The sequence below is a fragment of the Balaenoptera borealis genome, assembly GCF_965194805.1.
Source record: "Balaenoptera borealis genome assembly, chromosome: 17".
In the NCBI taxonomy this organism is placed as follows: domain Eukaryota; kingdom Metazoa; phylum Chordata; class Mammalia; order Artiodactyla; family Balaenopteridae; genus Balaenoptera; species Balaenoptera borealis.
Genome location: NC_138876.1, coordinates 79,977,259 through 79,989,880, shown reverse-complemented (window position 1 = coordinate 79,989,880; position 12,622 = coordinate 79,977,259). Strand labels below are relative to the sequence as shown.

The 12,622-nt window shown below is 52.0% G+C and overlaps 1 protein-coding gene across 6 annotated transcripts in view; it reads left to right on the top strand.

The window, feature by feature from the left end:
* LOC309615309 (oxygen-regulated protein 1-like) overlaps positions 1 to 12,622 on the top strand; it is a 168,553-nt gene that overhangs the window by 3,090 nt on the left and 152,841 nt on the right. For 4 of the 6 annotated variants that reach the window (XR_014236717.1, XM_082364742.1, XM_082364738.1 and 1 more), the window contains exon 1: positions 5,097 to 5,186. The exons of 1 other annotated variant lie outside the window; for it this stretch is intronic. The gene's annotated coding sequence lies outside the window, so the exon portion shown is untranslated. Of the gene's footprint in view, positions 1 to 4,199; positions 4,340 to 5,096; positions 5,187 to 12,622 lie in introns of those variants that run through there. One more of the 6 variants, XM_082364737.1, reaches the window with a different exon arrangement.

The window sequence follows — 12,622 nt, the reverse complement described above, 5'->3', positions numbered from 1 at the left end:
GTCACCAGATGCATAGACTCCTCTCCTCAAGCAGACGTGGATGAAGTGACCACAGGTACCAGCTGGTGACTGATCTTTTAAAAAGATTAAATTTCTCTCAGTTTTTAATGGTTTTCTTTTGGGCACAAATACATAAAGGATACACTGCTTCCCCCTGCTCCCTCCCACCCCATCTTTACTTTGGAGGTACCTGAGAAGTGTGTCACGAGGCAGGAATCCAACCATTTCATGGGCTGAGATATCCAGATTGGATGCCAGCAGAGAGTCTACGCACCTTTGAGGGACCCAGAAAAAGAAGAGCTTATTTTCTTTCCCACCGAGATACTGCCTGATCTCTATTAAAGCTACCAGGGCAGGTCTGATAAGCTACAAATAAACGTGTAAGCTCCTTATACAAGCAGCTATGAGACAATATCCCACTGAAACTATTTCCTTTACCTCTTATTCTTATCTCAGAAGATGACTGCACCTTTAATCTGAATCACACTGCAAAAGACTTCAGCTTCTTCTGTACATTTATGCTGATGTCAGGAAAAGCACATACAAGCAAAAGGAATTCAGAGAAAATGGAGTGGGTGCTAGGAACCAAAAGGTATCATCGCTGTCTGACGTTCTTAAATGTCCCATTTCATTTTGTTTTTAATACTCAGAACTGTGCCGGTCACATAATATATGTTCAACATTCCCTTCCTCCTATTCCCCTTTGATTTGTTTTGACAACACTGGCTGGGCGAGAGAGATTTTGCATCCATTATTTCAGCATAGATTTTTTCTTCCTGCTTACGAGGTGCTTCCTTCTGAATCCCGAATATTCATTCATCTGAGAAAAAGTGGCTTTGGTGTCCTGACCACCCAGGTGGAGTAGGATGAGGAATGTTCTGCTCCTTCCTCCACAGGATGAACCTGTGGCCTGAAGAACATTCCTTCAGGTCCCTTGACCTGGGATCAAGCTGCATCTCCTTAATTTTTCACTGAAACCCCTACCCCGACCTTCCCTCTAGTGAGAAAGTTGTGTGCTTTCTCCTGAATCATTAGACAGCTTCGTGTGAATCAATTTGCACTGTCCCCCTTACACAAACACTGAACCCTCACCACTGGCAATTCTCTCAGCTTTATTCAAGATTCTGGATGTTAAAAATTCTTAGGGCAGTACAAAATAGTATTTAAATAATAAAACAATACTTCTTAGCAAAATATAAAATTTCTTAGCACTAGTATACGGCAAGTGCTAAAGAAGTTGTTGCTACCTTATTAATAATGTTCTTTAATGTACACGTTCTCTGAAGCTCAGGTCCAAACAACAGTTTGGTTGAATAAAAGAAAAAAATTTTTTTTTATTAAATTAATTAATTAATTAATTAATTAATTTTGGCTGTGTTGGGTCTTCGTTTCTGTGCGAGGGCTTTCTCTAGTTGCGGCAAGCGGGGGCCACTCTTCATCGCGGTGCGCGGGCCTCTCACTATCTCGGCCTCTCTTGTTGCGGAGCATAGGCTCCAGACGCGCAGGCTCAGTAGTTGTGGCTCACAGGCCCAGTTGCCCCGCGGCATGTGGGATCTTCCCAGACCAGGGCTCGAACCCATGTCCCCTGCATTGGCAGGCAGATTCTCAACCACTGCGCCACCAGAGAAGCCCAAGAAAAAAATTTTTAATCTTATTCTTGCTGAAGACAGTTTAGCTTTGAGGATCTTCTTTCCACTTTAGCCAAAGTCTCGGATGCTTTGTCAGGGTCGAAACCATAACAAGTATTCCCCAAGCTGATGTTGCCCAGAAAGATGATCTGTGAAGTTACACTCTGGGTGGATATTCAGATGAGTATCAATAAGTTGCAGTAGCCTTGCTGGGACCCAGTTTTCTCCAGGGTCATGGGCAGTGCCCTTGCACATACCTGATCTCTTGTTAGGCAAGGAAAAGAATGGTTAGCAGTGTTCTGGTTTGTCTGATTGCTGTGGCCACAAGGAGTGCCCCAGGGGCAAGGACTGTCTCTTCACTTCATGTCACCTGACCTGGCACCCGGTAAGTGCTCAGAAATGGACTGAGTAACTGGCTTGGTACCTCCGTTGAAAACCTCAGTTTTCCGAAGGAACTGGGAGTTCCTGCTTTGTCGCTCTTCTGTTTGAGACAGTCCCCAGTGGCTAGAACTCCTTCCTCTTGAATATGTGTCAGGACAGCAGACTCAACAACACAGAGCATAAGCTACTGGAGCAGACCAGAGAATGGCTGAATACGCGGTAGTGTTCCAAAAGGAGAAGACTCTGCATTTCGAGTCAGAAGTTCCCCCTGGCTCAGCACCAGATCATTGTGAGTTTGGAAAAGGCACTAATCTTTTCTGGTCTCTGGTCTGCTCATCTGTAAAAAGTAGGGAGAATGATAAAAGCCCTGTCTCCCTCACTGGATCGTTGTAGGGATGAATGGGCTGGTGTTTAAGGATGGCTTCAGGGCCACAGGAAGCGCTCTCTTCTCTCTCCCCTCTCGACCTTTTGATTTTATGGATCTCTGTCTTTCCCAGCAGACTTGGGGGATTTAATTTCGTTATTCCACTGGGAAAGAGAAACAACAGTAACTCGCTTCCCCTGATGCTTTTGCTTAGTGGATGGAGAATTTCCCAGTCTTTTAAGTTTGCCCATATGAGCTGGAAACCTAGACCATCTGTGTTTCACTCCAAGCTTTGGGCAGCTCAGCCTCTCTGATTATAAAATGAGAATAGAAATAATTGTCACTTGAAGAAGAGCTTCATATAGAATGCCTCAATTCACATGAACTCCCATTTGGCATGAAAATCTCAAGGTCTTTATAAAGGGACAGTTCACTGGGACACACTGAGCTCAATGTCAAGTCTGCTAATACTCACCTTTCAGTCCAGCCCTTTTCCCCACCAATCATAATTTCTCAAGTCCTGAATCACATTTCCATGTCATTTACTTTTTAAGGACTGAACAGGGTTGGAATTCTTGAGGGTGAATAAGCAGAATGGAATGGGGGAGGGCCTCACATGAAGAAATAAATTCTGGCTTTCAGCAGTTCCAAGTAATGTTGAAACTTCATACCCTAGACTTTGAATCACTCAGTCTTCTGAAGTTATTTCCCCAGGGCTGTGGTGGAGGGGGTGAAGAGAAGAAAATTCTGACACAGCCATGAAATGAAGAGACAGTTTTATAGTTGTTCCCTACATAGTGGATTCTTCTGCTTATTTTAAGAAATCTGTCTGGATGTTTGAAAACAATACTTGGGATCGTAGGTGCACACACATACACCAAAAATATTAAACTGCAATGGGAGACTACAGAAGGGAGAAATAAAATAGAAAATCAAGTTCGTTGTTTCAGCAAAAGGATTGTGGGTATGGGAAGTGTATAGTTTTATTTATTCGTTTAAAATAATTTTAAAATTTAAAATGATGTGCATGCTTATAAAAAAAAACACAACAACAACAGCAAAGCAACATTACAGAGGGGCTTGTAATATAAACTAAGAGCTGTGGGAAGATCTCGTCCCTCCCCAGCCCCCGTTCCACGTGTTAGTCAATCCCCCTGCCCCTCTTTTGCTCGAACTGGGCTTTACCTGCACTAGTAACTGTTCCTCTGGCGGTTCATTAATTAACATGCCTTTGAGGCTAATTCCATGTTTATCAGTATTAGACACTGACTTCCTGCTATAATAGCCAAGTACGTCCTGCGTTCCTCCATCTACCGAACGTAATGATAGTTACAGCCTTATTCCCATTTCTTCTATTGATTACCGCTGCCTTCTAAGGTACTGGGATAACACACCCTTTTTCTTGCTTCCTCGCAAAGGCGGGAAGCCTTGACTCCCCACTGTGAAATGTGAGGCTACCGGTGCCCGCATCTTTCCCAGCAGCTCCCCTCTCTCCGGCGGAGGTGGATATTTTGGGATAAATTTTCTGGGTGTGGCGGGGGAAGGGGCAGATGGAATAGTGATGCACGTGTTATTAATGGAACAGCACCCGCTTCACGGCGTTTCAATCAATCCCAATCAGGACTGCGTCCCACCTTGGCTGTGATTTTTAGGTTCGGTCTCTTCTTACACCCATTGGGAAAGAGAAGTAGTGTCCCTAAACCTTTACACAAAGAAAAAATAAGATCGTGTCAAGGGGCAAACCCTAAGCTCGGCGGTCGGTTTCCACGCCCACCTCCACCCTCCGCCGCGCGCGGGTCCAGGTCCCGGGAGGCGGCGGCGAGTCCCTCCCGCGCGGGCGTCTCCGGACCCAGAAGGCGCTGGAAGCCGAGGGCGCCGCGCTCCCCTCGCCGGGAACCGCGCTCCGGCTGCTACTAATTCAGGCGAGCACGTCAACCAGACTCCGCCGTGACTTGCAACTTAGAAGGTAAAAGCTCTTAGGTTTGGTGCGGGTGGAGGAGAGCACGGCCACCCTGGTGACCGGCACAGAAAGACCGCGACGCCGTGCGCTCGCTTCGAGGCCTTTCGCGCCCGTGGCTTTGCGCCCCGGTGCCCGCGCAGCGCCGGTGTGCGCGGCCCGCGGCGACTCTGGCTCGCAGGGTTTGCCTTTTGTATCGTTCAGGAGCGGGCCTGCCGCGCCGGGGGACCTCAGTAGGTCCAAACGTGACGTCCGGGACTGACTCTCCTCCGAGGCGGGGAGGGGATTTGGGTCTCGGCCTGTGACTTTCTGCCGAGGGAAAAAGTAAACCCGTAACCGTCCGCCGCGCGCTAGTGAGCGGTGGCCGCGCGTCGCCGTGCCCGGCGCCCGGGTTCTCGGCCTCGCGGGTGCAGCCGGCGGCGGGAGCAGGGGTGCTCGAAGGGCCACGTCTGTGCGGTAAAGGCCCCCAGGCCCGGGGGCATCCGCGGTGTCACTGGGCCGGCGGGGGCGCTGGCTTCGCCGCGGGCTGGGACCGAGGGACGGGGTCCGGCCGGGGGGCGCGAGCGGCCCGCGGCGCATTTCCCTCCCCACCCCCTCCCCCCGGTCGGGGGGGGAGGCGGCGTGTCCGGCGGAGGGTCGCGGGGCGCCGGGCAGGGCTGGAGCGCCATGAGCAGCCCGGAAGCGGCGTACGCCAGTGACGAGCAGAGCCAGCCCCGGAGCGCACTGCCCGCCGTGACCGCCAGGCTGAGCCTCGTCGGGGACGTGAAGGTGAAGCGCGAGGCGGCGGCGGGCGGCGGGACGCCGTCCTGGGGCCTCGGGCCGAGCGGAGGGCGAGTCTCCATCCGGCATCTTCGAGGTGTGGCTAAGGCGGAGCGCGGGCTGCTCGCGCGGGGCCCCGGGCCCGCAGGACACGGAGCTGCGCCGGCCGCCCGGGGAGGCGCCGGGAACGCAGGAGGGAGTGCGAGGAGGGGGCTTCTGCGGGGGGAAGGCCGGGCTCGGAGAAATCCGCGTGGGTTGACCACCGCTTGGGTCCGTGGCTCTACCGCTGAGAACTCGCTTGTACCGCGAATTTTACACGTAGGGAAACAACTGGCAGGTGCAGAATCGTCTTGGAGGCGCGAGATGAAATCAGGCCCAAGATCAAACTGTTCACCATCTCCAGGTGTGCATGAGAAAGAATACAAAATTTTGCGGTCTTGGGAAAGGTTTTAAAGGCGTCCTCTAATCAGGCAAGGTTCTGTAAAAAAGAAAACTCGAACGCTCTTATTCCAAGTTTTCAAACAGGGAGCTGATTCCTTCTTTTTCAGGGAAGAAATTTAGAGGCTTAGATAAAACTGCTGATCATTAACAAAGCTGGAAATGCATTCAACAGTACCTTTCAGAAAAATGTGCAAAGCTTTAAATTTCAAGTGATACAGGCTTCTGGCTTGAGGTCTTTTTTCGATGCTGAAGTTGGTGTTAGAAAAGCCAGGAGACGTGGCCTCTAGTTGTGAGGAGTTCAAGCTCATTCTGCTTTCAGTCTTTGCAAGTCGAGGGAGAGTTGGCTTTTTTTTTAAAGAAGGAATAAAATGGCCAGGCTTTATTTTCATCTTACCAATGCAAAATCATTTGTCTTCTGCGTAAATAGCGTCATTAAAAATTTTAATTTCCTCTTTTTTTCATAAAAAAATTTAAGCAGAACATCAAGGGAAAACTAGGGACCGCTTCCCAGTCCTGTTTTCCCTTGCACTCGTTTTCTCTGCATACACAATCATAAAGACACGTAGGGTTTCCTCTCCCCGCCACCCCCACTAGTGGGATCACATTTTCCCTACTAGTCTGCAGCTTGCCTTTGCAGGTTTATATATGTATGGTGTTCCTGTGCTCCTAGAAGCTGAACCTCTGTTTACCTGGTTGGTGGTCTTCTCCGCTCTTCCGCGGGGTCAGGCCCACTTGTCCCGTCTCCAGGTCCCATGTAAGTTTGTATGTTGGCTAATCCTTTAATGTACAATTACAGTCCTAAGGCTCCCTCACACTCATGCAAAGACTGGGTTTGTGAACATGAACGGAGAGGACCTGCATTTAAAATAGAGCGGACCCGGTGGGAGAGCACATCTCACCCGAGACGAAAGAGGTAGAAACCGTGCGCGTCCCAAGTGCAATCTTTAACAGGACCGGTTCTTCCCGTATCGGATCCCAGGGGTGCTGGCAGCCCAGCGGTGGATAGAAAACCCCGCCGGCGGTCCTCGCTCCTGGTCACCCTCCCTAAGTTGCCCGCCTTTCTGGGGCAGGGGTTGGCCTGCCGGGGGGCTTCGCTGGCCCTTCCGGGACCCTAGTATCTCCGGACTGAGCCCGCGTCCCGAGAAGCCGATTCGGTGGCGGTGGGTGAAATCGGCCGCAGCACACACGGGCTGGCGGAGTCCTGGTGTTCCTGGTCAGGCAAGATGGTTAATATTAACCTCCCCACGGTCTTCACGCGGATGATGGAGTGTGCGGGGCGCCGCTTTGCCGGCCTCCCGCCGGTTCGAGGGAGGCCCGCGCTCTGAGGGTCAGGGAGCAACTCGGTCCGCAGCGAGGCGGGCGCGGGCGGAGGGGCGGCCTTCCTGGAGGAGGCGGCGCTGCGCTGGGCCCTGCAGGACCGGCCGGGCGACGGGACCGATCCCCCGCGTCCCTGCCAGGCTCTGGGCGCGCCCCCGCTCGACGGCTACCCGCTGCCCACGCCCGACACGTCCCCGCTGGACGGCGTGGAGCCCGACCCCGCCTTCTTCGTCGCGCCGCTGCCCGGGGACCGTCCGGCCGCCGGGCCTCTGCACCCCCGGCGGGGCCCGGAGCCCGCGCGCCCCGCGGTGCCGGGGGGCCTCCTGGCGCCCCCCAGCGTCCCGCACACGAACTACGGCGCGATGGGCTCCGGATGCCGCCTCAGCCGCCCCCGCCCGAGGCGCTGCCCTGCGGGACCGCGCGGGCATAGCCCGCAGAATCCCCGCGGAGCGCTCAGCTGCGGTGCTGGCTTGAAGGCCTGGGCTCTGTCCTCGGAGTTCCGTTGCCATCACCGTGAACTTTAACCGTCACAGTCTATGAAACTTTCCTGTCTTTCTCAGGATGAACATGCCGGTAAGAACAACGGTTAACACTGTTACCACCTCAAAGGAGGCGGTGCAAGATGTGCTCTGCTTCAGTGTATGTACAGCCCACCGTTCCCCGTTTTCTGTAGATGCACCTTATTCTGACCTGAAAGCGTGATTATTTTTATAAAGTGAAAAATCAATGAACCGGGGTAGAAAGCACTTTTTTCTTCGAAAGTTATCTCATCCCAGTTGGTTTTAAACACTTAACATTTATTGTGTATCTTCTGCATTTCAAATCACTGTTCCTAGACTTCTTGGTTATTGACACCTGTAAATTTGTAAACGAAGCTTAAAAAGATTCTCCGCATATGGAGATTTTATATTCTTCCGCACAATTAAGTTGCGTCTGTGTCAGTCGGGGTCCCTCAGGAGACAGACGGCATAATTCAAACGCTGAATGGACAAAGATCAAGGAGCAAACAGAGCGTTTCTCTAGGGGACTCCGCGGAGACGCTGGCAGCTTCCTACGCCAGGCAGCAGCTCAGAGTGTCATCCATCAGCTGTGCCCGGGAAGGGGGAGAGGCAGTTCCTGGAGCCCAGGGTAATGGTAGCCTTAGGGGTCCTGCCAGCCAGCGGCTCTGGCTTGGGGAAGAGGAATGAAGCTATGCCAGTTAGAGCCCAGCGGGATGGGGCCAGAAAATAGATCCTGGAAAAAAAATCCAGTTGCTCTCCTGACTTTCTGATAGTACCTCTCCTTGGCCAGACCTAACTACAGAACTAGAGGACACGGGGCCTGTGGATGCTGCCACGGGGGGGGGAGGGGACCGCGTCTCCTGGGGTAGAAAAAGTCCAGGCTTTCCTAGAATCAGCTCCACAGAAGGGAGTTCAGCACAGCACTTCAGACTAAAGAGGATACAGCTGACTGCCGTACTGTGTGCGTGAAATGTAACGGACGGCAGGAAGGAATCTCAGCTGGCTGCTGCTTTTCTCAACCTCAGGGATCCCGCTCATGATGGGGAGGGAGACACCCCCGGTGCAGCGCAGGTGAAGCCGTCGCCATGGGCGTAGAGCAGGGCCGCCAGAGAACCCACGTTCCAGGTGACGGGACTGAGCCTGAGTGTCCAGGCTTCCGGGAGGGCGTGAGCCGGACCTGTGAACTCTTCAGTTATGTGAGCAGATGCAAGTCGTGTACTGTTTAAACCCCTTGGTGTTGGTTTCCTTCTCACTTGGAACCCAGGGATTCCTAACAGATACCCAGGGGGAAGGCGGGCTGCAGCTAGGACGGCCCACTCCTCTGCTTGCCAGAGGGAAGTAGCGCGTGTGGGGAGCCCACGGCAGCAGGCAGCAGCGCGTGCCTTGCCTCAGAGCTTGTTAGCAATGCTGAGTCACAGGCCAGGGCAGCGTGTCTGCATCGGGTCTGGTCTAGAGCAGAGCTTCTCAAACGTGAGCGTGCTTGCCTCTCGCTCAGTAAAATGCAAATTCTGACTGAGGAGGGCCGAGACTCTGCATTTCTAACAAATCCCCAGACAAGGCCGACACACCCCACTTGGAGTGTCCGATCCTAGATCCCTTATCCACACTGACTTCTTAGGGACCGTTCACAACTTACAACATGCCAAGTTCAGGAACAAACACAGAGTCATTTCAGAAGAGCCACTGGACAGTTCTGGCTCATTTTTGCCTAGTGGCCACATCTGCCCTGCTCTTCACCTCCCCACACAGCCTGCCCCTTCCAACTCGCCGTGGTTATCTTGCTTTTCTCCAAAGTCCTGTAAATGGTCGACTTAGAAGCACAGGTGTGATAGCACTGGGGAACCATGATGCTGGCTGAGAGGAGGCACCAGGGCGATGAACAAGGAGTATCTGGATTGCCAAGGCTGCGAACCTGACGGACTTGAGCTGGCACAGCCCTGGTGCTGGAATCATCCCCCCACCCACTGGGCATTTCCACTGATCTCACCCCAACTTCGTTATTGTTTAACACTTCACGAATCAATTTCTTGTTTGCTCGTTTCTTATTAGATTACAGTCAGGCATTTCCTGTAGTACAACATATGAGAATTCGATACCTTCTAAATCTTCTGTGTCCACTGCCTTCCACAAGCCAGTGATAATCAAAGCGAGCTGCATGTGCAATCAGTCTTTCAGAAGGAAGACTGAGGCTTGATCTCCCCCTAAGAGATTCTAACCAAATTGGTTTGGCCTGCAGTCAGGGTGTTTAAAATCTTTAAATCTTTTGAGGTGATTCTGATCATGGCTAGGAAACAGACAAAAATACTGACATCAGAGCTACCCGAGAAGTCAGTTATTTATGTATTTATTTCATTGAATGTTTATTGAGCATCTATTAAATGCCAGGCACCCGACTGTTTCCAAAGATGAACAAAGCTACATTCCCTGTTCTCAAGGAGCTTGTGGTTTTATATGCGGGAAAGGCATGTAGATAAAGAATTGTTAATGTGTGGTCAGTGCAATAAAGTATTGTCGTGGCAGAAAGCAGAGTGATGGACGCTGTGTGAAGGGGCATGGGTTAAAAATAATAATAGCTGACCTGTACTGAGCACTTCCTATGGATGCAGAGGCCCCAGGGAAGAGCTGATGTTTACCTGAGGCCTTGCGGGAAGAGGCGGCCAAGTGGGGAAGGTGGGGAGGGGTGGAGAAGGTATTTCTGAGTGCAGGTTGGGGGAGGTGAGGATGAGAGGGTGAGGAAACTCGGGGAGGTGACTTCTGTTTTCTTTGTAAAATCAGGGTGGAGTCGTGACCTGAGAGGATGGTAGGGGTGCGGCGAAGGGTGGAGCCCTGGATTTGAGAAGAGCAGCTCTGGGCAGAGAGCCTCCGTGCACTGTTGAAGGCCCAGATGAGACGGGGTTCCACAGACTGGGTTCCGTCTTCAGGGCTGCGTGCGCAGAGCTCCAGTGTAGACACAGAGAAATGCGACAGGAGAATGCTTTCAAAGCTGGGCTTTTGGAAGCCGTGGGGAAGACAGACGAGACGGCCAGGGAGTGTTGGTCAGGTTTTGGCTGGAAGGTTGAATGGAGACGGATGTGGAGGAAATGAGGTCTGGAGAGAGCTGTTAGGCTTGGGGAAAAAAAAAGAAAAGAAAAAAAAAAAAAAAACCACGAAGGAGAAGCCAGAATGCGAGGGGAATCAGAAGGGACTTCCAAGATGCTATATGATATGGGCCAGGGTGCTCCTCGTGAGCCAGACGGGGCTGCTGGAGCGGGGAGGTGAAGGGCGCCGGGGCTGTGCAGCCAGGGGACCTGGGCCGGACCCCGCGTGGTCACTGGAACCCCGCAGGGAGAGCAGAGGAGGGAGGGCTGTAACTCTCTCAGTGCAGAGTTCCTGAGCCGCCCCACCAGCCGGTGGGAGTGGATTTAATCATGTCATCCGGGATATAAAGGAGGGAAGTTAGAACAGAAGGCAAGGAGCTTGCCATTGAAATGCAAAATGGAGCGATGGTGAAACAGGAAAACCCCACTCAGACTGGAACAGACTTAGGAAGAAGTGGCAGAAATTCCTAGTGATAAAAGGAAGTTTTCCACTTCCCTCTGGAAACCTGGGGCTGGATTTTTTTTTTTCAACACTCAGCTTCAACATTTATCAACTCCTCTCCAATCTATGCTCCCCTTTTTCTTTTTAAAAATTTTTTAATTTAATTTAATTTAATTTATTTATATTTTTTTATTTTTATTTTTTTTAACATCTTTATTGGAGTATAATTGCTTTACAATGGTGTGTTAGTTTCTGCTTTATAACACAGTGAATCAGTTATACATATACATATGTCCCCATATCTCCTCCCTCTTGCGTCTCCCTCCCACCCTCCCTATCCCACCCCTCTAGGTGGTCACAAAGCACCGAGCTGATCTCCCTGTGCTATGCGGCTGCTTCCCACTGGCGATCGATTTTACATTTGGTAGTGTATATATGTCCATGACACTGTCTCACCCTGTCACATCTCACCCTTCCCCCTCCCCATATCCTCAAGTCCATTCTCTAGTAGGTCTGTGTCTTTATTCCCGTCTTGCCACTAGGTTCTTCATGGCCTTTTTTTTTTTTTTTCCTTAGATTCTGTATATATGTGTTAGCATACTGTATTTGTTTTTCTCTTTCTGACTACTTCACTCTGTATGACAGACTCTAATAAAAGATCCAGAGTTCAGACATGTTGCCGACAGCAACAAGAGCTCAAGGCCAAGCAAACGAGCGTCCCTTATCAATTTTGTCATCAGTGACCGGTTTACAGATAAGTGCATGAGCAGTGTCCCGCTTCTGAGAACGTCCTGTTTGAAATAATTGTTCTTGATCACTAGGTGCTAAACTTGAAAAATCACTATTAACAAAACCATTTTGTCCCCCTCCTATCAGCTCCATATTGAGAGCTGCGGCAAAGCCTCAGGCTTTGGTTAGGGCTCTGCTCAGCCTGGAAGGTGCCTGACTTCCCACACTTGACCTCCAGAGAGATCCTTTTATTCCTAATATTGAGCAACCCTGCCCAGGTTCCTTGAGACTGTTCTGCAGGCACAAGGATGATGCCCTGTGTCAAGATGGGCACTACTGACCTGAGGTCTAACGGCAGGTTCAGAAAGGTGGTGGCTTCCGCAGAGTTTCCCTGGAGGGAGGAGAGCCCTGCAGGGACACGGAAACGTGGGTTCTCCCCAATCCTTGTGGGATGTGGTTCTCTCCACATCCACTCTCCTCTTGCCCTGGGCAGTGCATCCACATCCACTCTCCTCTTGCCCTGGGCAGTGAACCCCTGCCCTGGGCAGTGAACCCACAGCCTCAGTGAAGCCCCAGTCCTTCCAGACACTTCCAGAGAAGTGTCACAGTCTCCAAAAATACTGCCCCGGAGACCCTGAGAGGTGCACCCCTGCAGAGACAGACAGCCACCCAAGGACCTTCAAAGCCAGAGGCCACGATCCACTCATCCCCGGACAGGAGCCTCCCCCATCCCCGACCCCCGGCGGCCGGCGCCACGCCTCACTCAGGGGTTCACTGCTAAGGGCTGAGACGTCCAAGGGCCAAAGAAGGGAGCCCTTCCTCTTCCCCAGTGGGCGTGGGCCCCGCATCTGGTGCCACTCACGCCACTCAGGAGAACCCGAAGGCTGTCCCCGCGGTCCCCTGGGCTGGATCGCCGCGTGGGTCGCCCGCCCCTCCACCCCCAGACCCAGTGGGGCGCGCGGCCCCGCTCCTCGCGGGGAGCCTCTGGGCCGCCAGCCTCTGGCATTACTCATCTCGCTTGGCCCGG